General features: G+C 40.9%; 2 protein-coding genes across 5 annotated transcripts in view; one reads left to right on the forward strand and one right to left on the reverse strand.

The window, feature by feature from the left end:
- Window positions 1-23,796, reverse strand: part of RIDA (reactive intermediate imine deaminase A homolog) — a 959,578-nt gene that overhangs the window by 385,922 nt on the left and 549,860 nt on the right. The gene's annotated exons all lie outside the window — the stretch shown is intronic.
- VPS13B (vacuolar protein sorting 13 homolog B) overlaps window positions 23,151-23,796 on the forward strand; it is a 442,966-nt gene continuing 442,320 nt past the window's right edge. For all 4 annotated transcript variants that reach the window (XM_051610148.1, XM_051610150.1, XM_051610151.1 and 1 more), the window contains exon 1: window positions 23,151-23,304. The gene's annotated coding sequence lies outside the window, so the exon portion shown is untranslated. The remainder of the gene's footprint in view (window positions 23,305-23,796) is intronic.

A 23,796-nucleotide genomic window follows, 5' to 3' on the forward strand; every position in this document is an offset into this window, starting at 1 on the left:
GTGTTGTCATTTGACATGAAAAGAGTGTTGCCTGACTCTGGGCTGAAGCTCTGTAGCAGGAGATGCACATCCACTGAAGTCAATGTTTTCCTTTCGTTCCCTTCCATAAATACTTTCAGAACTGAAAAAAAGGTTTTCTTTCCTCTGTTGAAAGCAAAGAGGGGTTTCTCTTTTTTATCCTATTTGGCAAGAAGTCTCTGTCTCTTCTTGCCTGGTGCAGTGGAGATGTCCCCTCCTGCTTCAGCCTACTTTATTCAGCAGGTGTTTGAGGGCAATATTGTATTCTAGCAATCCTCCTCTGACCAGTCATGTCATCTCACATGGCTTCATTACATTGCAAGCCAGCACAGAAACTAACTATATTCAGTAACTCTACCAGAAAGGAGAAGATAAAACCCACAGAGCAGGCATTCCTCAAGCAGGGTTCACAGTAAAAAAACAACACAGAGCTACTGTAGGTTTACAGCAGAAGTACAACTGTTCACAACTCCAAGGCATCTCTATCTGATTATTCAAAAGGTTTTGGCACATGTCCAAAAGGAATGAAATGGTTGTCTACTTCTGTGGGAAGAAACAAACTGGATAAAGTTAATTTCTTCCAGTGACAGACATCTGTGGTTTTTTACAGGGTTTGCCAATGAAACTAGCTCCAAAATGCTGAGGAAACAATATAATCCTGAAGAACCCTGCATCTGAATGTTAAATATTATTTTATTCTGAGTATATTCTCATTGTCTTCTAGAATCAGTTGCTGATTTTACACGAGTCAAATTAGACAATCTAGTAGAGAACATTTATGATTTAAGAATCCTCTAAAATTACCCCAAAATATCTGCTCCGTGTTTCACAATGCCATAATTTTGCATTCTGCCATCTCTAGAGTTCTCCCTTTCCTGTACTGTTTCCCTCATTGAATCTATTCCAGGTGCAGCACTAAATGCCACTTTATCCAAGACCTACGCTTGTTCCACCTTTGAAGAGGAGAGTAAAACTTAATTTAGCTGATTGTATTTTTTGTTATTTGGTTCTTAACATATTTCAAATTAGTCTCAGAGGTCTAGATGGCATACAGAGAAGAAGGGAGGTGAAATAGTTTATGATAAATGAAATTTATCTCACAAACATCATCACCTCATTTGTGTATATGTGTGTTTTCTTGGTTGTTGAGTTAATTATTCTTGGTAATATTACTGAGTCAGACACCTGAATGTATCCTTGCAGACAAACCCATGTTATTTATGCATTTTCACTAAACTAATCCTTGCCACAGGCAAGATTTTAACCTTGTAAGGGGTTGCAAGCTGTTCATGCATGTAGTTGCTCTTCCCAGGAACAGACTGTGAACAAACAGACTTGTAGTCCTAGTTCACGCCGTGTTCTCCCTCTCCTATGGGAGACAGAGCCACAACTCTTTCAAAACCTCTGAAAATTATGATCTGAAGATGTAGTTTTTCGTGGAGATCAGTTAAGAAAACTAATCCTAGCCTGAGGAACACAATCTTTTTAAAAGGGACTGTAATTTCTTTCTTAGGGACAGGAAGAAAGAAGAAGACCAGCTCTTGTCCAGGCTGGAGATGCTCCAGCCGTCACTCCGCCTCCCGGCGGAGCTGCCTCCTGTTTGCTCCTGCGCCTCAATCCACCTGAGCAGAGCGCATCTCGCCTCCGCTGGCATTTCCATGTAAAGGAGCTCACCCCCCCAAAGCTGGTAGCTCTCTTCTCTCCTTGTCCTCCACCCTGGCGATGGGGGGCCCGGCTGGGGGCTGGCGGGCGGTGGGGCAGCCCTGGGGGATCCCCGGGCTGAGCACTGGCTGCTCCGAGCAGAGGGCCGGGCAGCCAGGCTGCCGCTGTGAGGCACACTCTTACTCACCAGAGCTGTTGCCCGAGCACCCTGCAATTAGAGCTGCTTGCTTTTCTGACCAAAAGCCTCTTTTTACTATTGTTAGCACTGCGGAGCCGTGGGGCTCTGGGAGGGTGAGCTGGCTTCTGTTCTGTTTTGTGTATCATCCAAAATTACCAGCTAATTTCCTATTGCAGTATTTTTGTTACCAGCAATGACCTATGAGGCAGAATAAATATTTTTTTCTTTCAAACTGCAGGTGGAAGCTGCAGGTTGGGAGCTGGAAGAAATAGATTTTTGACCTGCAAATCCAGCAAATATTATATGGAAGTAATCAAAAAGAGAAAAAAAGGATCTTAATTTTTTTAGTTTCCCTTCCATCTCCTCTCCTCTCCTCTCCTCTCCTCTCCTCTCCTCTCCTCTCCTCTCCTCTCCTCTCCTCTCCTCTCCTCTCCTCTCCTCTCCTCTCCTCTCCTTCCTTCTTTCCTTCTTTCCTTTTCTTTTCTCTTCTTTTTTTCTTCAGCTATTCTTTAAGGCTCTGTTAAGTCCCTTGGTTTCAAACTCATATTGAAACATTCAATTTTGCTAACTCTAAAACTGGTGTCCTACAGGCATAAAAAATAATGATACTGGCTTAAAAACTCCTAACCTTTAATCAAATTTGTGTTTGTATTTTCAGATGTTACAAATGTGAGGGGTAGAAACACACTTAGAGAAAAAGAAGCTTTAAATGGTCATGGGTTCATTCATGTTCAAGAATGGCAGTTATAAAGGAAGAAGCAAATATTGAAACTCAAGATAAAATCTTGAGACTTTTCAAAACTGAGCACCACCATCCACCCAGACTAAAAGTAGCTCTTATTCTGGAATTCACACTCTAAATCTCCTATAAGAAGGTAGAGCAAAAATACAGTAGAATAGTGTCATTTCTTAAGAATGAAATAAACTTTTAAATACCCTGAAAGTAAAAGCTGTGGAAGCTCAGCAGCTGCTACAAAAAAACCTGAAGCACTGAGAGACTTGCACAGGCAAGTTAAGGTGTACTTCTTCTAGTCATTCCTAAAGTGAAGAAATATTGTCTCCAGTCCTCTTTACCCATTGAACATCCTTTTTAAGCTGAAGACAGTTACAACCAGACTGTCTTCTTATGGTTCATCGAGGTCAACAGGAGTTTTAAATGTGAAAGGACTGCAGCACTTCATCCTCATCTAGTTTGCCATTGTAGCCAGACCTGTTGACCCAGTAGCTCCTTACTCTATGCTGGTATTTTAGGAAGTTCACAAAACAATTTGAATAATCCAGAGATTAAGAAAATCATAGAGAAGAAAAGCATGTAACTGAAAAGCATCAGTCCTCTTGGAGAGTGGACTCAATCAAACTCACGCTGGAAAGGTTTTCAACTATGCTGTCAAAAAAATTCAAAAAGGAGACATTTGCAGAGTTTGTACCCTACAGTACAAGAACCTGTCCCAGGCAAGTATTCTGTGGAAGGAAATGTAGTACAATTAGAAACTGGAAGGAAGAATAAAGAGGGCTTGAATTCAATTTCTATTAGAAAGTTCATTGTAGCTCTAATTCTACAGAAACTAGAGCTACTTGACATAACAAAGAACCTACAGGTGGGGATCCCAGTACAACTTCAAAAATAACAAGAAAAGGGAGGTCATTTGAATGAACCCTCTACCCCCACAAAAAGAAGTGTTGTAAATAAGTCATTGGTGTAATGTGGAGTAGATGTTCACTCAAAGAAAACATTTAAAATTTATAGATCAACAGGATATAAGATTTTCCTCCACCCCCAAGGTGTAGAATAATTTGTAAAGAACTATTTACCTTATCATTAAAAAATGAACTACTTTTGCTGATACAGAAGCTCATGCCACACAATATTATCAAAGGTTTGGCTGAAATCCAAATAAATTGTTCTGTGTGAACTTCTGTGTTTTTATCAGCTTTGCAAAACTCTAAAATGATAAAGTCAAGATAGAAGACTAATCAAAGTCAGTGAACTAACACAAAGTTAGTAAAACTAACATGGGTGGAAGCAGTTTGCATGAAATTATTTTCAGCAACTTTGCTCACAACACAAAGTGAAGCTTTTCTGAGATTCAAAGTGCCTGTTACACTTCTGAGCATGACTTTATTCCTTTATTATCCCATTTGCTCCACTTATTTTTGACTGGGGCCTGAATGCAAAGAATCACTGATTTTCTGTTACACTGTGTGCAATTTTAAGCCAAACCCATCATAACCTTTTTTGGTTGCTGTTCCCTTGAGTTTTCCAGCCCAGATCTTCATACTCGCAAGAACCTGAGAAGCTGGGAAACTTTTAGATTGCCAGGTGTTGCTTGAGACCGAATTCCTGAAAATCATTGCAGGGAAAACAAAATTAACACGCAGCATTTTTTTTATTTCAGAATACACAACTTCCCTGAAAAAGGTGAATGGAAGAAAGTGACAAAATAGCCCCTATTGGAAAACCTTCAGATTTGTGATGACTTTATTGTGTACCAGACCTTTAACTCAATGAGAAATTACCTGTCTCCTGAGACAGTGGCCATTTTGTTTGCAGTTGCTGCCAGGCACGAGAGTGCACACCATTTCCTACAAGTGCAGATTTATTTTTACTACCTTAGTTTCTTGGTTTTCATCTTGAAATTAAAATAAATATAATTTAAAGACTGAGAGAAGAATGGAACGGTTTTGTGTCCATAAACAAAGATATGTAAAAACCAAATATATTAATATTTATATATATATACACATATATAAACAATTAAATAAACATAAGATATAACCATAGATGACATTATTATTTGGCACATGCCTTCCATTTTCACATACATTTTGTTGCAGAGAAAAAGCTCCATACTAGCAGATGTTGCAGAGCTGCAGCATGGTGTCCACAACACCTTTCTCCAGAAGCAGTCATATATCTAGACATTCCAGGCTAGATCCTTTATGATCACATCAGATGTTATTAGAAGTTAATCTTATTTTTAAACACATAACAGGCTATAGACTTCACCAAGAAAATGACTCAAATTTTGAGTAAAAAATTCAGACTTCAACTGCCAGTGCAAACCTACATTTTCTGTGCCCAACTTCCAGCTTCCCCAGGTGCAGTAATAGAAACTCCAAAAGGCAGTAGACAGACGCCTTCCTTGGTATCCCTATTGAGTAAGCCTATTTTGCCCTTTGGAATAATGCATTGTATGGTATTTTCAACCTTGTTTGGTATTTAGAGTTGGAATTTATTGCCAGGCTTCCTGGCAGCAAGCTGTGCAGGTTGCAGGCGGAGGCTGATGGAGGTGAGTGAATTAATGTGGTGGCTGTTTGGAATGTCGTCCAGCTGCCAGGGAGAATTATGTTTGTTTGCCTTTGGCACAAGTGTGAAAGGAACAGCCATAGATTTCAGAAGTGTGAGGCTACGTTTTTATATCTCACACTAATGAATACATTTTTTTGTATCCTATACATTTGGGGAAATAGCAGAATTTATTTGTAGATTTTATTTACCACTTGTGTGGTAGAGAGAGAATGTTTCCTCAGAGACTGAACTTGCACTTTAGAAAATAAAAAGGAAAAAAAAAAGAAAAAAAAGGAAAAAAAAAAAAGGGAATAAAAAGCCTGACTAATGCAAAACAATGTCAGCAAAAGTTTCCTTAATTTAATTATTTTTGCAACTATATTTGAAGTCAGATCAAAGATGGTGAATTTCAGCAAGGTTTGAAAAGTTCTTCATGTATTTTCAGGGGGCAGGGGGGAAATGTCACTGAAAGACATAACTGTGTATTTGTTTTCTCCTGAAATTTTATTTCTTCCAGTCAGATCATCCTTTTACCTATAACCTGTCAGTTATCCCTACCACAACCTCCTGTGCTATCAACAGAGGGATGATAATGCTATTTGTAATGTGCTCTGATGTGAAAAGTGCTATAGAAGCTTGGATTGTTGTTGCCGATAGGACCAGAAATTTCCCCAACTAGATCTGTCAATAGCTGACACTAAAACAACAAGGTACAAAGTGCATTTGAAGACTGTCAGACACCATTGCTTTTTTGTTTTCTCTAGCAAACTATTCCTTAGATAGCTGACTTGACCCAGCCTTGTTTAAAAAGATCAAGGGCTCAGTGGCTCAGAAAGGAAAAAAAAAAAAGATGGAAAAGAGTATTATTATTTACTTTATCCTATGTAAAGCCTAATGGTCTCTTGCCACATTATAGCATGTAAATAAAACTGTCACTTACATATCTTCTGTTGGTCTTCATACTACAGAAGGGAAAAAAAGCCTTCTGGTTTTGAACAAAAAAAAATAATTTGCAAATTAAAAAAAATATTATTTGAAGTCATTATTTTAAAAAATTCACTTTATAGGACAAATTTTTAAAAATGGAATAATGAGTACTTATAACTAGCTTCTTGGTTTCTATGTGCAGACATGTAACTCACACTTACGATCAGGAAAGTTGCAAATTAAAATAAGCTTTGCAAGTTGATTTTGATGACTCTAAATGTATTGTTTATAAGTTAAGACTGCTGTTAAGACTGAAATATACTATAACATAATTCAATGACTATTTGAGGAGAAGCAAATACATCAAACACTACTGAGAAAATAATTTGTGGAATCATCTTAATATTCCTCAAACCCTGTTTCATTCTAACCTTTTAAGAAAAGTGTTTGCAACCCTGATCAGACCATGTTCCCTTCAAGGAAGGAAAGATGTATTAAATGGCATGACAAGCAGAAGAAAGAAAAATAGATATGAGTTTGTAAGCAAGACTATTTTTCTGGTAGGATGAAGATGCAAGATATCACTTTGGAGATGGGATTAAGGGCGAAGGAACAAGAACAATGAAGAGGAACGGAAAAAAAAAAAAGGAAAATGGTGGTAGTGGCAGCTAAAGGAAATGAGACTAGAAACAACAACAGAAAATAGGGAGTGGAGGATGAAGAATGAGATGGAAGAAGAACAAAAAATGAGTCAGCAGTGACAGAGAATGAGCATAAGAAGTCAAGGGGAAAGAAAACGGGAGAAAACTACACAAAGTAATGGCAGGGTGGAAAGCTAAAGAGGAAGGAAAAGAAACCTCCCCAAATGAGCTCTGAGCTGAAGGGGGAATGGTACGTCTCTCTTGGAGCAACTGGCGCTTCCCAGTTACCCACATGCAACCTCTCTGAGGCAGCAGACAGGCAACCTCTCTGCCCAGCCTTGACTTGTTACCTCAAGGTAACAACTTGAAGCTGTTGTCCAACGTCAGAGGCAAAGATGGCAGAGAGTCCTGCATGGCAGCCAAACCTCTTCCCCAGCCCAGCACTCCTGCCAACAGGCCTGGCTGCAGCTGGTGGCAGCTGGAGCGGCTCCGTACTTGCTCCACCAGCAGGATGAGCACTCAAGAGGAGCGGGGCTGTCGCAGGCAGCCACATCTCTGCAGCGTCCCATCTGCTTCAGACACCAGTGCCCAAGGAGGTGAGAGTAGGACAGCTGGAGAACACAGCATCAGGAGAAATCAGGAAAACCAAAACCTATTGTAAAAAAAGGGTCACAAAAAGAGGGCAAGAGAGGAAAGAGAGAGTACAAGACAAAAGCAATTAATGGTCATGGCCTCTTTACAGGAAGAAGTGTCTTGTACTACATACAGAAGTGATCCCTATGTGAGCTGTAAGTAGGAGAGGCACAGCACAGAGCCTGCTGTTGCTCTCATGAGCTGAGTTGATGTACATGAAAGTGCAAAAGTGACACATACTTCCTTTTCAAATCCAGACACTCTGAAAAGTGGAAATACTTCTGCTAGGGCAGTTCAATGGAGTAGATAAGTATCAGTTCCTTTCTGATCAGCTTTGCTCTTTTCCAGAAGGCAAGCCTGGATCTATCTTCTTTCTTTATTTTGCCAACATGGCTGTATTCCTCAGCAGAATAATTAGTTGAGCCACTAGAGCCCTGGGAATAGATTTCCAGTAGACATGCGCTCCCTCTTCTGGTTGGCATTTGCCTCTACACACGAAGATGAAGACAAATCTGGTTCCTCTAGCTTGTTGTTTGGTTGGTTTTGATTTAAAAAAACGAATTTTAAAACATTCTGCTTTCTCTAGTTTTATGCAACCTTGAGATCTCTACTGCTCATAGCACCTTTGGCAGATCACTAGCACATGAAGATTGATGCCCTCTGTCTTTCAGACAAGAGGTTTTATAATCCATGAAGTCCATTCATGGATGTTTGTGGAAATGGTATTTCTGTGGTTTTACTGATATGAGTGTGTACTAGTGCCACGGTTTCCTTCTTTACACGGACAGCTTGCTCATGTTCCCTCAAACTGCCGTTCCCAACTGAGCTCTGGAACACAAGGCAACCAAATATTCATTTTGGGGAGATCTATTACATGGTCATCTGGACATTGTTGCAGGTAGTCTTGCTGGTTCACTTTATCTGAATGCTTAGATAGTGGGAAAATGCAATGCTAAAATGTAACTTTGGTGAAACAGCTCAACCAGAACATTTCTCTGGAAAGAATCAATTCTTTGCTTTAGCTGTGATCTGTTACAGCATAATCATGTGAGCAAGTGCCAACACTTGGTAACACGGTGAATAAGTTCAGAGAGCCAAAAAATGCTGCATTCAGAGCTATGGTTGTTAGGGCTGAGTGGCCCCTGGTGTGGCCACCAGCCAGGGTACCAGTATCTAGTAGGATGCTCCATAGTTTGAGTTAATTAACTCTACAGCTATAAACTCGATAGTTATTAACTCTATAACAATCAATGCCTGAATTCTAATCTTGTCCCTAACACCGAGTCCTGACCTAAATGTAGTTACGATCTTCCTGAGTTGCTTCCACATCTAGAAAGTGAGAATAATACATTCTGGTAATACTTACCAGATATGCTGAAACAGATCTTCAGCATTTACACTTAATATCATCTGTTAAGCTGCCTCTGCCTTACTAGGTTGTGCCTCTTTTGTGCTACCACATAAATGTTAAACTTACCATCTTCTGATCTTTGAAAAAGGCAGCTCCAATTCTCTGCCTTTTTTTAAAAATATTTTTTTAATAAAAGAGAACAGAAGAAAAATCTACTTGGCCAATTCTTATATCAAGATCTAGGACAGATTGCTGGATAGCTTTTACATTCAGACTGAAATCATTACTTTGGCCCCTAGGCAAAATGTAGCAGAAACTTGTCTTAGGTCATGCTAGCAACAGATGATGAAGAAAGAAAACATTTCTTTTTAATATTTTTTATTTTAAATATAGTCTATGAGGTTTTTTCAAACACAGAGACTAGATTTAGACAATTGTCTTGAAAATAAACTCAGCAAAAACTCAGATTTTGTTTTTGTTCATCAATTTTCTAACTTCCAATTTAACATAAGCAGTATCATTCAATTGCTGCTTCCTCTTTTAGAAATAATTTTTTTACTGGTTTTAACTGTTTCCTAGAATTATCACAGTTCAGGGCTTGCAGACAGTAAAACAGATAAACAAAATAGGCATCCACTAATATTTCCAGTACGTGTTCAACCCACAGGCAAAGCTATATTCCATTTGTCCATGTGAATTTCACTTAAGGTTCTTGAGATTGCTTTTGAGATTTCATTATATGAAATAAATATTAAAATATATTGAGATAAATTATGAGCTGATGTTTGCTGGAGCTTATATCTAACTTGGAAAAGTTAATTTTTATAGTATAATCCACATGGAAATGTAATTTGTGTGAGAATTGTTTTTCTGTCATTTTCTACAACGTCACTGCAGAAAAAGTCAGCACAGTCTTCTGATGTTATTTTTAGGACACAAAATGCTCAAACCACCCTTACAAAATGGCTGATATTGCTTTTGCAGTGATCCAGATACGGCTCAAATGCAACATGACAAGAGGGCATGGCCTGAAGCTGCTCCAGGGGAAGTTTAGGTTGGATATTAGGAAGTACTTCCTCACGGAGAGGGTGATTAGACATCGGAATGGACTTCCCAGGGAAGCGGTGGAGGCACCATCCCTGGATGTGTTCAAGGACAGGCTCGATGTGGCACTTAGTGCCATGGTCTAGCTGATGTAGTGGTGTTAGGTCATAGGCTGGACTTGATGATATTAAAGGTCTTTTCCAGCCTTGTTGTCTCTGTGATTCTGCATCTCAGCCCTTTTATCAACGGTGTATTGTTTTGAAGGAAGAAATCAAATACTGTTAACTTTTATTTGAGAGGAAATAAAACAGAGCTGATCAGGTTCATACTCATTCAGCATTTCTTTTCTAACCAAGCACAATTCATCAAACAGAAAATTTGCTCCCTTGGATATAAAATTCCTTGTAAACCAGAGAAAAGCTGACACTTTAGAGATTTACATCTTGGACAAATACTTTGCAGATATAACACACAAACAACTCCAGTGACAGGAATTCCTGTGGCACATAATAAAAACCTGAGATATAAAACTGTCACACCCAGCCCTTTGGCTTACATCATTGTCCCCAAACTCTGTTTCATGAGTGCCTGCTGAGTAGATGGTGGCTGCTCGGGGAAAACCACTGGGCATAAGTTTAGAGAGTCCTGTGAGGTAGCAGAGAACGGCACCATGGTCTGTCACCTGCTGTGTGATAAAATACACCACATGGTCTCACAGCTAGATGATGCTCCATGAGCAATAAACTCAGCAAACAGTGCTGCCTGCCCTGCTGAGAGACGGCCAGAGCTGCCCACCTCAACACCAGAATGGCATTTCAGACAAAATGAGGAGAGTGGGCTTCACTTGCTGATGGACACCAGATTATGTGGTAGCAAGGAAGTTCATCTTGCTCTGGGCATAACCAGGTTTAAATCAGACTTGAAGCAGCGTCTGAAATAGGGATTCGCCCTGACAGGTAGCTGCTTAGCCCCCATGGTGTGTCTGTCTCTCTGCCTCCTACCTGGACTGTCTTGCTTTCAAAACACTCCAAAAGGCCTTGATTTCACCCTGCATGAGAATGAAACCAAATGCCAAAACCTCAGAATTTTTTATGAAACAAAATACTTGTTTCCTGGCCAGCCCTATTATTGAACCTTAATATGACACAACATGTGCCCATATTTGCACACATGGTCCACAGTCCTTACACATGTGTAAATCCTACTGAAGTCATGTATAAAGGATCAGGCTCTAAGGCTGTTATAGAAAAGTTCATGTTTCACTGACTCTTTCGTATTCTTTGAAGATATTACAATAACAGTAAATATAGAGAAGTACATGTTATATGCAAGATTTTCAGAGAACATTTAACTTCCACACCAGAAGGTCACATCTAAGGCAATATGGTCTTGGAACAAGTTCAAAGTTGTCACACTTGATAAAAATAGCTTAAAGGGCACATAACTGTGCTGGAATACGGGAAAACAGTGGAACATGAGAGGGAGAATGATTGAAGGCCTTATTACTAATTATGTACATACTTTGCTGCTATGGAAAGCTGGGTTTCCAAGCATGTACATGGTACTTAAGTTGAACAAAAGTGTAAGAAATTAAAAGAATAGAAATGCTTTTGCATCACTGTATCTAAGCAAATAATATTTTACAAATATTATTCTCTAGAATAATGGAAAATCTTTTACCAATAAAGAAACAGAGGATAAATTAACTTTGTTCCTAGCTTCTAAATTATGTTTATATGCTGACATTTTTGCGTTAGTTATTAAACTTTTTGTAAGACTTTCTTGAAAAACAAAATGTATACATTTATTTTGATAATGTAAGAAACTACATTAACTTTTTAATATTTAATTTGAAAATGTTGAAATTATTTTGTAAGGAAAAATAATTTATAGCTTTCCCTAACATCCTAAAAGAAGGACAGATGTACACAACAGGGAGCTGAACTTTAGGAAAACTTAATTTATACTGGAAGTCCTGATGGACTGTTATAGCACAATATGTGGTACATTATAAAAACCAGTTTACATTAAATTGCCTCTTGAAATACACATTGTATAATCTTAGTAGTCCTCAGCCCTTAGGGTTGTGTTCTATATATCGGATACCTTTTCAGCTACTGTCAAACCTCCTGATGATGCTTTAGCCATAAATTTAAGTGAGCATAAAAGATCCAACAGCTCTTCTGCAAACTGATTCACTCGCATGGAAGTCCTGCTGAAAGGGAGGTTGTTTCATAAGTATCAGGACACCCAGGAAGTCATGGGTCATTTGTGTCATTTGTGATTTATTGGATTGCCACTTTAATTTCATCTCTTTAAAGAATATATCATGCAGAGGAATCTTTTTGTTTGCTTTTAATTGAGACATTTGACATATTTTGCACATACCTTGTAATGATTGATGGAACAGTGCAATCTTTGTGCCAACACATCAAAAAAAATTAAGATTTTATGATTTTGTAAAGTACTACTTTTGTCTCTGCCCAAAATTACTACGTGCAGATCTCAGTCCTGCCCTGATCCTATTTATCTCAGTGAGGCTCCTAATGATGAGAAAATGAAATAGCTGTCTTCCATGTATGAAAACAAGTTATTTATTCATTCTTCTCTACAAAGAAACTGTCTCAGATACAGATTTTTTTGGACCAGTTTTCCTTTCATAGGAGACTTAGGTAAATTACCATGTAAGGTAATTTATTTAATGGCATCGATCTTCAAAGAGTATGTTTTGTGAAAGAGACACCCTTTTTGCCATAGCAATGAAGTACTTCAGAATTGAAGGTGTCCCTTCAACCAAAGAAAGATGTCCAAATCCCATGATAAAAACAGCTAACACGAGGTTTTTTATATCTTTGATGATCAGGAAGGAAGTGGTACCAGAAGGCCTTGACAGCCACTCTAACGGCAATGGAGAACAAGGAAACTCCAGGAGGTGCACTGGATACATAGAATTCTCCATACCACCCTTTAAAAGTGTACAACTAAGGGAAAAGGTTACATTATATTACAGCAGAGAAGCAACAATGTAATTTATGCTGCCTAGTTTAAAAGCATCACATTTTTATACAATAACAAAAAAGCAGAGAGTCTGAGTCATTAGAAAAATACTTGCACAGCTGGTAAATTGTATTTTCTATGGACCTTATACATGTGATTCTAAGCGCTAAGTATACACATTATTAGGGTCAATCCAAATCCAGGCTGTTGAAAAATCCAAAGTGTTGGAGGATTTAGGATCTTCCTGTGGATTTTCTTGTAGCCTCCACAATCTATGCTTTCATTAAAATAATATATGTTCTAACTTCTCAGGCTCTGAAAGGAGCCTTCACAATGTTAACCAGTGCACTGTCTCACAGACTGTGCAGCTGACAGATTGAAACAATACTATCAAGATATGAGGAATAATAACAATATTATGTATTTTTTGTCTTCTTAGAACAGATTGACCACTGATTCAGAAGCAAAGAACTACTGTGATATGGCCGTGGCTTCTCACTCAATTGGAGATGCTAATGTTTTAGTGGTTTTAGTGCTAACCATCTATGAAAGAGTGCAAAAGGTAGCATGGCCCTGGAGAGCAACACGATCAGGGTCTGCGTGTCTGTTACAACCCCATTAAGAGGGATTGTACTACTCTGCTCTTTCCTTTTTGTAAAGTGAGAGTGAAACAGTCGATCAGAAGTTTGCTCAGCTGGGAAAAATGACACATCTGCTGTCCATTCTTTTTTGTCTCGGTGTCTGGAAAGAAGTGCTTTATTTCTTGTTGCATCTGGAAAAGACTGACCTACTGGAGGTGCTCCCAGCTCCCTGAAGTTTCTAGGATGTTTTGGTTTAAACTTCTGTTCTACTTAGAATTGGGTTCACCTATTTTTTTGGTCATATTTACACACAACATTTCTTTTGGCTGTATTTCTCTGTGGTCACTATATCCCTCTCTAGATCTAGTGTATAATTCTGAGAACTGCAGCAAACAGGAAGGCTTTTAGTCCTCTTGCCAGTTCACATAGGCTGCTGCTGGGAAGCCCTTGAGCTGGAAGAGCTTAGAAGCCATGTAATTCTTCATGAGCCAATAACCATTGCTTTTAACTCAAGCAGTTTTAAAGGCCATCCAAGTAATGCAAACTGAGTTTGCATTACTCCAGTCCAATGGATTGGATCTCATTGAAAGGATTTTGCTACCAATTTTTTTTGCATTGCAGCAGAGCTAAAAGCTGCAGCCAGGAATCAAAGTAATATTTTACAAGACACTGTACAAACCCAGAATGAAAAGATGGTCCCTGCCTGAAAAACATACAACATAGAGGTGTCATCTGGCTTTATCTCTTCCCCAGATGTAACAGTTGGAATGTGTTTTGTCCATCAGCTTTGCCACAGGAAAAAAATGCTGCACCTAATTACATCCTAAGGTGACAGATAACATGGGGGTATGACTGATGGATGGGGAGCCCAAGGACATAATCCTATGACATTGATCCACAAGACAGGGAGGGGATCGGTTCCCTTGCTTGTAGCTGTTGTCATTTTGGTAGACATCCTGGCAACAGTAATCTTTAAGAATGGAGATGACAAAGTACAGTAAGTACTTTGTAGATATTTAAAACAGGTTGTCTCCACGTAGGAAAGGCTACTCAGCAGAAAACACAAACAAGGTGTAAAACTTGGTGTTGTGGTGGTGATTTGCATCACTGGGAGAGTGAAAGTGAGTATGGATCTGCTACAAGAGTAAAGGAGGGAGAGTAAGGGAAATGTGCTTGAAAGAAATGCAAAGCACTGAAAATGAAATCCTTTGTATCTATTGTGATAAACTCAGACAACTTAACAGAGGGATGCAAAGGGGAGATTGGTACTTTGCAGAGAAGAGAAATGGTGCAGATTTGCGATTGTCAAGTGTTTTATAAAAAGATGGTGTGGTACCTCAGATGTGAGATGATGAGAACATGAAGGTTTTATCTCTGCTAATAAATAGCAGGTGTCCTGCTTTCAGAAGTTTCCCATTAGTAAAGTCCAGTTACCTTGATACTTATTTTGTCCACCTTCCCTAAAGCAGGTGTTCATCCTTTCTTGGTACCAAATTTGTATGTCTGAAAGAAGCAAATACACTTAGTCATGAAATACAACTATTTTTCCCTTTGCACACAGATTTTCTTCTTGTTGCAGAAGAAACTGTGGAACATGAGAGAAAGCAGAAGTATGAAAAGAGCCTAAAATGGCTCAGTTTCTCCTGATAATTTGTGACCAGAATGAAAAGCAGAAGCTGTGTTCTGTTCTGTTGGGAAGATAAAATCTTTTCAGTACATAATTTGCATCTCTAGAAATGTCCTGTGTTTTTTTGAAAACACAACAAAGGTGATGGCAAAACATCTGGATATAAGGGTATGAGATCCATTACTGTAAACAGGGTGATTCATGTAGTGCCAGACTGAAATAAAAAATAGGATTTTTTGAGAGTTCTTTCCATCTCATAGACTTATATATACATATATATATGTATATATATGTTCTTAGGCATAAGATAACTGTGCAAAGCTTCAATAAGCTATCAGAAACCTGGTTTTCAGATGTCATAGAATCATAGAATCCTAGAACCCTAGGGGTTGGAAGGGACCTCGAAAGATCATCTAGTCCAACCCCCCTGCCAGAGCAGGGTCACCTAGAGCACATCACACAGGAATGTGTCCAGGTGGGTTTTGAATGTCTCCAGTGAAGAAGACACCACAACCTCTCTGGGCAGCCTGTTCCAGTGCTCTGTCACTCTCACAGTAAAAAAAAAAAATATCTGATATTCACCTTAAACCTCCTATGTTCCAATTTGTATCCATTACTCCTTGTCCTATCACTGGTCATCACTGGAAAAAAGCTTAACTCCATCTTCTTGATACTCACCCTTTACGTATTTGTAAACATTGATGAGGTCACCGCTCAGTCTCATTTTCTCCAAACTAAAGAGACCCAGCTCCCTCAGCCTTTCCTCATAAGGGAGATGTTCCACTCCCTTAACCATCTTTGTGGCTCTGCGCTGGACTCTTTCAAGCAGTCATGCAATATTATAATAATCTCTCACTTAAATAATACTATAAACATTTGCATATTCATTAAAAAGTCTCTCAAATTCTGGGGTAAATCAACATACCTCCCATCCTTCCAGATTTTAGATTATATGGAGAAAATAATAGGTGTATGGCACCTAACTGAAATGGCATGAAGAACATTGATTTGAACTAAAACTAAAAAAAAAATTGTAAATTTTGTGCTATAATTATTAATCTTTGGACTAATTACTGATACTTACCTGTGCGTAAAGAACTGTTTTCTACATTGTGCCCAGATGTTATAGAAAGCATAAGAAGTATAACAAGAGGTTCTTGAGCATCACATCAATGCATGTTGGACACTGTACACTGGAAATCAATGCCAATTGCTGGTGAGTATGTTACATAAAAATATGGACTGGGAAAGAAAAAAAAAGTAAGCCCTTAACATAAAACACAAGATACACAATGTTGTCTACTCAGGGAATTTAAGATAGAAACAAGTTTCCACTTTCTACAACTTGCAGTCCATACCTAGATTGATGTTGTTAGCACCACTGAGTCTCAAATGTGGACAGAAAATTAAATTAATTAAAAGAAAAAAAACAACAGCAAAAGCAAATAATTGATAATGGCTGCCTAGATAGTAAGAAACTCTTGCTTAAAAGCAAGAATAAATCCACACTGTCTCAAAACTTCTAGCCAAACCAAAAATCTCTTGAAACTGCAACCTCAGGAATCTATGGTGTACCCACCTCCTAGTTACCTTCTCCAGGCTTCTTCTACATCTTCCCTGTTGTATTCACTTGCTCTGTCTTCTCCTAAGTTTGAAATTCAATAGAATTATTAGGTTAATTCAAGTGAAATCATTAGGCTGATTCAATTGAATCATTAGGCTTCTGATTTTGAGAGTTGGTGCACTCTCTTTTCTTGTGTCAGGGTATGGTCACTCATTGCCCATCTTTTCATGTTGTCACTTCCTTCAAGCCTCCGGCTGTGTGCAGATATTTTTCCCAGTCTCTGAGCCCTGTTTTTCAGGGGCACTTTGAATGCCAAGCAGTCATCCTCTTGGGAGTGGGTTCTCACAGAGATTTTCTATCCATTATTTTTGGAGAAGTGTGACACAGCTACTTATTTTCATGGAAAAAGACATCACAAAATAATTTAATACTAACCTCTGTACATTTTTTGAGTGAAAAACCACAAGCTTACCTAAGGCCTTTAAGTTATATTTTAGTATGAACAGCTAAAAACCCATGTTTACTTATCTATAATGTTCAAGAAATCCAGGAGATCACTGCTGAAGTAACAAAGATTTTATTTGCACAGAGCTGTGCCTGCAGCCATTCAGGTTCCAAGGGTGGCTTTTTGGAGATGACACAGGTTTTCTTCGCTTTGCAGTTCTTCAAGCTGCTCAACATGTCTGATAAGCATTAAAATCAACTCTACAATATGCAAATCAAATCTAAGGTAATTCTCATTTGCATTACAAGAAACTTTATAGAACAGACTTCAGCTGCTGCAGAAATGCTCCTGGCCCCAGTCACAGAACAAGCTGAGCAAAGAGCATCACGGAGTGTCACAGTGTCACTTAGAAACTCCTATTGCAATACAGAAGGAAGGCAAGTGGATTTTAGCATAGTTCAAGCAAAAACATTACTGAACTTTACCATTTCTGTCTTCATCCTCTAAAGAACCAACTGAGGACATGAGGACAAGAAGGTTTTGATACCATATAATATTTTTAAAATCAGAAAAAATTATAATAGTAGAGTGGTCTTTAGAAATATTTATTTGAAATATATCTGTAAGATATTTATATATCTAACATTTGAAAATTCTTAACTAGTACAAATACGTATATAATTTTACATTTACAATTACAAAAATATTAAGATATAAATATCAGAGAAAAGTGATCATTTAACTACTGAAAAGCAGGACTATTTTAAGAGAAAGTATGCTAAAAGTTGTAATTAGAAATACATATGTTTTGCATGAACAGTACAGCAACAGTCAAGCAAAAACCTGTGTGAAACTTTTAGAGCATAAATCTCATGCCTGGAGGCACTAATAAATTACATGTTTCTTTACATACACATTTTAAAATTGCCTAACATACATTTCATGTACTGAAACCAGAAACAGTATCTTCTTGGATGACTTTTTTTGATGTATTCCCTAATCAGGTGTAGAAGGCAAGGACACCTCTTTATACGCAAAGAATATATAAACACCTTAAGCATATAGGAACAGGTCAAATACCCTTATATATTCTAAAATTTCACTACTGCAAGGCAGGCAATTGTTCTCTTTTATTACCAGTTCAACAAAGACTTGGAAAACACTTCTGAGTTTTAACTGTCCTGGTTTAGACAGGCACACATACCTCTGATGATCTACCTGGAAATTATACTTCTAGAAGATCAAAACTGCATTGCTTGTACATTTCCACTCTGATTGGTTCAGGTTTCCTACCTTGTCTTCCACTCATTCTGCTGACACAACAGAGCCTCTCTATCACAGGTCTAATAATTCCCAAAGCAATCTGAACACTCCATTCTGAAGAGGGGGTTTGTCAGGCATTGCCCTGTTCACTCAGAGCGAACATTCACTGACAGAATATACATTCGGGGAAGCTGGTAAAGCCCTGAGCCGGGTTAGCACCCAACTCTGCATAGCTGTGCCTTGCTCCCCAGGTCCCGAGCTTTCTGTCCCCACGCTGCTACAGGGATTTAAATTTACCACAGATTTAGAAAAGCGTTGGGAAAAGCAATTTCCTAAAAAGTCAGATGAGGCAGCAATGAGCTGGGATTATGTATCAGAAGCTACTTGCTTCCAGCACTTTGTGACCTTTGTTCACTAAATTAATACTTTTCCATTTTACTTAGTGTGAATTTAACTGTTTCAACAGCCTCTTGCTCATAATCCTAGTCACAAACTCTATCTTTTGAACACTGATTTTCCAATCTTAAGGTGCCACAAATTCAGTCTATTTTCCTTTACACTTGAAAATTTACTATCTCAAGATCACAGCTGAAGTATTTTTCAATAGTAGGGAATAGAAGAACAAACAAAACTTACAACAATCATTTGCACCTTTAAATCTAGAATATACCTAACATTCAGATTACAGTGAAAATCTATACACAGATTTTTAAGACTTTTCATTTGAGCTTAATTTTTTCCGAATTTAAAATCAGTGTGCATTTGGGTGAACCTGAAAATAAATCCATAGTGATAAGAGTGGCACGGCAATTTTTGTTTTCCACTGTTTGATGGCTATATACACGTTAGTCATTAGATACATGACATCACTTACAAGCTATATAAGGCTAACAGTGAAACATTGACTTTTATTCTTGCTTTTGTTGATCAAGTTTTTAAATGTCTGAAAAATATTAGACATAATTTCAGACAGTTTAGACATGAGCTCTGGAAATTCCCAGTAAAATAGAGAGGAAATTTTTAATATTTTACTAATATATTTTAATATATTATACACATTTATATACATATATAATATACAATATAACTTACTATAAAAAATAATTTGCAGTAAAAACAGAAAAATAAACTACCAAGAATCATTGCAAATGAACTAGTCCAATTTTTAGCACCTAGAACAGGAGTGGAGGAGGATGCCCAAATCATTTTTACTTCCCTCACATGTGTTTCTAAGTACCTCGGTATTGCTTACTGAGGAGCACCATCTCCTTCATGCTTTCAGTCTCCTGCAATCGATGGGGCACTTCAGTAGGCTTTTCACAAAATAGCAAAATCTTCTCCTACTTGGTTAGACTGAAGGCTCCTGGAACCAACTGCCCACATCCACGCCATTGTACTTGGAGGCATCGAAGCAGGAAAAGCAGAATCGGAGCAGGACAGACATGGACAGCAGTTTGCCCAGTAAGTTAACGTGGTTAAAGTAACCACACTAACTAACAGACATAGTGAAGGAAAAGTTTCAAGGATTGGAAACCGCAGTCCAGTGAAAAACCATGTTCCTCACAGGCTGTCTCCCAACCCTCCTTGTCAGTAACCTCAGATTCTCTCATGTCCTGCAAACAGCCTGGGACAACCTACCTCCAAACCCCTCTTGCTCCCATGACTATCCTGGGCTGCTTGATGTACAGCAAACAGGAGATGCAAGTTCTGACATTAGAAGCACAACAGCTGTCAAACACCAACATCAGTACATGTGTCTTTCCAAAATGGTGCTCAAAGAAAAAGGCCAGTTTACATTAACGAACAAAAGAGGCAGAAACAAACTAACACAGCTAAAGAGGCTTTAAAGAAACCCAAACCTACCTCAATGGCTAATTTCCTTGGTTTTCCTCTTGATTGCAGACTCAGATAGTGGGATATTCACTTAATCATCCTCAACCTTCTATTGACTTTCCTCATTTTTTATGTACTCTATTTTTCCTCTCCATTTTGCACTTCACTGATCCTGCCTCTGTTGCAGAAAATGGCAAATCACCCATAGCAGCAACAAGACTGAAGCTATAAACACACTGACAGTCTTTTACCAAGATGAAGTCCTATGCAGGTAGGTAAATTTCCTGGAGACTTCCTTGAAGTTCTGTCCTCTTTTCACTCCTAGCCAGATGTTACACAAACTTGTCTATATTTTCCCAGTCTCTGGGTTGAACTATACTTATTTTTGTTAGTTTCTAAGGGATTCAAAATTACTCAAATTATATGAATGAAAAAAATGTCTCACTATGAGGGTTGTGAGATACTGGAACAGGTTGCCCAGGGATGTTGTGGATGCCCTGACCCTAGAAGTGTTCAAGACCAGGTTGGATGGGCCTTGGAGCAACCTGGTCTAGTGGGAGGTGTCCCTGCCCATGCAGGGGGGTTGGAAAGTTTAACAGAATTGCTGAAATATTGAATAAATCAGACTAGCTCAGACAGCTGACATTTCCAGTAGACATGCCCTCGTTGCTTCAGTATGCCCAGGATCATTACTACACACCACCTGCCTATTGCCTGCAAATCCCCCATGTACTCTGCTCTCATCTCTTTGTACATCAGGGACATCTTGTAATCCTCTCCAGATACTTTCAGTTCATGCCACCCATTTCCTTTCTGACAAAGACTGATTCCCACATGATAGCTTCCTCCCGTTTTTTGTATTTTTTTTTCCTTGTGTAGGAAATATATTATTCAGGGCGTCAACACACTTGAACTGGAACTGAGGTGGAGGTAGTTATAATGAAATGCTATTAACTGCCAGGAAAATTACAGAGTTGTTTCTGAGCTGCTAGGTCTGCCAAGCAGCTGCCAGGAGCACTACTTGTCTCCCCTACTCTTCTTCTAGTTTACTGATTTTCACCAAAATAGGGCGTTGCTCTTCAGTTCCAAACTTTGAGAAAACATTCCAGTGCTGATTGGATGTGTCATTCAAAAGTAATCACACAGTGGACACAAAAACAGATGAATGTTTCTTTGTTGAAACGATGGTTTTTGATGCATGCTTTGGGTGTGCTTCAACATTACACTTATCTGCTGGCACATCCCTCGGCTGTGTCAATGCAAATCTATAGGGAGACCATCTACAAACAAGGTTGCTTCCATTAACACAGATTATTTCACTGAACTGACTTGCAGTACAGACTTCCAGAAGTTTTACCAGTAAAATTCACCACTCCCACAACTCTAGCAGAGGGACAGAAACCTGTAGCTGTTATATAAGGCAACTCTTCAAGAACGTTAGCACTAACGAAATTATAAGTCAAAAGCACACCCTTAATTAAAGACCACTGATGCTGTTAAAATGTCTTTCTCACCTGCCTGCTAGCACCACGTAGCTACACGTTAATATGCCACAGCTGCTGAAGAACAGTCAAACACAACTTGGGTGTGAACTGTGCTACTGGTGTCTTTCATTGGTCAGTAGGAGACTGTCAGCATGAAAGTGTTGGTGATCCTCAGTAACCTTCCCAAGAGGAAAAGCAGTTCAAGCTGCTTCAGCTCTTTGTGAGGTGAACACTGTCTCACAGGCTGTGATTCACGAGTGAAGATGGCACCGCCAGTGGGGCAGTGGTGTATGTAAAGCCAGGGTAGGTTCATGTGCACACCAGAGGCAGAGCAGACAGCCACCCATCCGGAGCTGGAGCCTTCAGGCCTCGACCAGCTCCGCCAGATTTCCACACACCCACTGCCACGGGAGGTGGGCTCTGCCTCACACAGACCTGCCCCACGTGGCACCTATCGCTTCGTTTTCTGCTGTCAGTCACGTAACTACCCGTGCAGGGTAAGCACACAGGTTTTCAAGCTTCCGGGAGGAATATATAACCAATGGATACACACCAGGCTTTTAAAAAAAAGCTCAGATCAGAAACCTCCGCGAAAGGTTACTCATTATCTACATCAAAGCCAAGCCCACAGGCACTGCCTGCTGCGCTTCACCCAGGGAAAAACGGGCCCAGGCTCTTCTCCAAATCATCCCCATGCCAACCTGTGAGGAATCCATTCATCCACCAGCCCTTCCCAGGGCATTTGCCTGCTGCCAGGAACAACTCCAGAAGGGCTTTCTCTGTGCTTGGCACATGGAGCTCTGGGCACACAGAACACGAAAGGTATTTCTGAGCAACTTTCTTCTCACATTAGAAATCGTGGCATTCAGAACCTAAGCGGAATTTCACTCACAAGCAAGTAAGAAAAGGCCCATCTGACCACAGCGGGCACAACCAGTGTGTTTGTTCCCCATCGCCGAGGTTCGCCCCAGATGCCCGCTCATCCGCGTGAGAACGTGAATCGGAACGTGGAGCTGGAATGGGCCGAAGCCGCACATCTAACGGCGGGATTCCCAGCGGGACGGGCCAAAGCCCGCCCGCCACGGCCTCCTCTGCCCCGAGAACCCGCGGCTGCCGGGGGACAGGGCCCCGGGCCCCCCCTCCTCCATAAAGGCCCCCAGGGCCCCCGCACCCCGCCCCGCAGGGCCCGCACCCCGCCCCGCCAGGCCCGCACTCCGCAGGGCCCACACCCCGCACCGCAAGGCCCGCCCCCCGCAGGGCCCGCACCCCGCCCCGCAAGGCCCGCACCCCGCAGGGCCCGCACCCCGCCCCGCAAGGCCCGCACTCCGCAGGGCCCACACCCCGCACCCCGCCCCGCAAGGCCCGCACCCCGCCCCGCAGGGCCCGCACCCCGCAAGGCCCACACCCCACACCCCGCACCCCGCCCCGCAGGGCCCGCACCCCGCAAGGCCCACACCCCGCACCCCGCCCCGCAAGGCCCGCACCCCGCACCCCGCCCCGCCAGGCCCGCCCCTCAGCGCCGGGCAGGGCGCGTGACCGCCGCCGGCTTCAAAGCCGACTTCCGGCCCCGCTTCGGTGCTGCCGCCAAATCCTTCCGGCGGCGGCGGCGGCGGCGGCGGAGGCTGGAAGAGAGCGCACGCACCGGGGCACCCGGAAGCGCCCGTGCCCCGGGCTCCCGCCTGCCCCGGGCGCCCACGGCCCAGTCGGCCCGGTGAGAGCGGCGGCCGGGCAGGGAGCGCGGGGCCTCGGAGGTGCTTGGAGGGGCAGGTAACGGCGTCCGGAGAGAGCTCAGGGAGGGAGGTGTGAGGGGTGTCCCGCAGGTCGGGGCGGGGGGTTCCCTGCTTCCTGGGGGTGCCGGGGGTGGTCGCGCGGGTGAGGGGAGAAGGGAAGGGTCGGGTCTCCTCAGGGAGGGCAGGGAGCTGGAAAGGCTGGGGATGCGAGGGGAGGGGTGGCAAGCGTTGATGTCGCCTCAGGTTGGATTAGGGGGGATCCCGGCCGGCTCAGAGGGAGGGGGGGCAGGAAGCGGGTGTTCCTGCCGTGGACACGGGACTCCAGCTCGGTGAGGTGTGTCTGAGGTGATGGCGTATGGGCCTCTGTCAGGTGCAGGTGGCAAGGCTTCTGCTTTGCATGAAAGCGTGGTAGGCTGCTTGACCTCCTCCCTTGTTTGTTTGTTTGTTTGGGTTGGCTTTTCTTTTGGTAGTGGGCAAGCCAGTTAATAGTTCCAAAATATATATATGTACATAAGCTGGAAATTTGTAG

This window comes from Apus apus, chromosome 2 (genome assembly GCF_020740795.1).
Source record: "Apus apus isolate bApuApu2 chromosome 2, bApuApu2.pri.cur, whole genome shotgun sequence".
In the NCBI taxonomy this organism is placed as follows: domain Eukaryota; kingdom Metazoa; phylum Chordata; class Aves; order Apodiformes; family Apodidae; genus Apus; species Apus apus.